General features: G+C 44.3%; 1 protein-coding gene across 1 annotated transcript in view; it reads left to right on the forward strand.

The window, feature by feature from the left end:
- LOC119594234 (integrin alpha-PS2-like) overlaps nt 1–1,291 on the forward strand; it is a 126,991-nt gene that overhangs the window by 44,740 nt on the left and 80,960 nt on the right. The gene's annotated exons all lie outside the window — the stretch shown is intronic.

Consider the following 1,291-nt stretch of genomic DNA (forward strand, 5'->3'; position numbering starts at 1 on the left):
CGAACTTATAGCTCTTACCACTACAACTACCATATATTTTCCACTTCCTCTCCATCCCCTTTGGCTTACCCATCTCACGCCCACCCGACTTCTCTTCCGCCCCTCCTCACGCCCACCGGTCTGCTCTTCCGCCCTCTCCTCACGCCCACGCTCTCCCCCTTCCGCCGCCGCTCTCTCCATCAGCCCCAAACAATCGGGAACGAGCCTGTAATCAAGTGAAAGATTACTGAAAGGGTTGATGGATTGCCGAAGGTAGACCACCCGCAGTGTTCCCTAATGCCATATTTTGCCGTTGGTATTTACTTGGTAGTTATGGCCAGATTGGTAGTTATCTGGTGCTTAGCAGGTTAGGCAGGTACTTTGAAATCTGTTTGGTGTTTTTATTCTTCGGAATAATGGATGCTTTTCAAAAGACGTTTGGTGGTTTGTATTCTTCAAGGGTAGCTGGTCATTATTTCATTTGTCTGGCGTTGTCATGGTGGTGGTGGTTTTCAAGTATTTATGGGCATTCTATTGATGCTGTAAGATTGTCGGTTAGAGGTGAATGTAGTAGAATTACTCATTATTTTAACGAAGTTTGTTTTGAATATACCTTTAAGCTGATGCAAAACTATTATTGTCTGTGACATACTTCTCTCTATCTGTTTTCAAGGATTTGATCAATTTTCAACATATTCCTTATTCAGCCGACAAAAGTCAGAAAATATACACGTTTTATATTACTCCCAAGGTCATCATAGGATTTTTGACATACACGTTTCTCTCAAATGCCTTAGGGTGCGTCTGTCACGCGGTCTCCAAATAGCCGGCGATTCCTTTTTTCAAGCGGCATGTCTTGGCTCTGTCGTGCTCATGTGGCACTTCCCCGTTGTTGGTACCATGGCACCAACAACCACCGTCGGAATGCGTCCTTCCTTCTTCACTCCTCCCTCTCTCCCTTTCTTCTCCCCTCATTCCTTTTCTCTGTTTCTTCCGCTCTCTTTTCCTCCCCTTTTGCGTTTTTCTCCTCACAGTCTCCCTCTCTCCTATAACTAGTTGAAACGGCACCTTTCTGCACGTGCATACGTTCTTTCTACACAGCACAGGCGACCGGGTTGTAAGATTTTTTTTTATCCACCTTTTCATTTACTTTTCATTATTTAATTAAATTTTATCTTCACATGGATGGCAATGGTAATTTCTCATTCCGTCCTCTTCTTTCGCGATCTTCAATTCCTCTCCCACCAATTCCTTCGCGATCTGCAATTCCTCTCCACACTAATTCCTTCTACTTTGCACTTCCCGCGTTACT

Source organism: Penaeus monodon, chromosome 33 (genome assembly GCF_015228065.2).
Source record: "Penaeus monodon isolate SGIC_2016 chromosome 33, NSTDA_Pmon_1, whole genome shotgun sequence".
Taxonomy (NCBI): Eukaryota; Metazoa; Arthropoda; class Malacostraca; order Decapoda; family Penaeidae; genus Penaeus; species Penaeus monodon.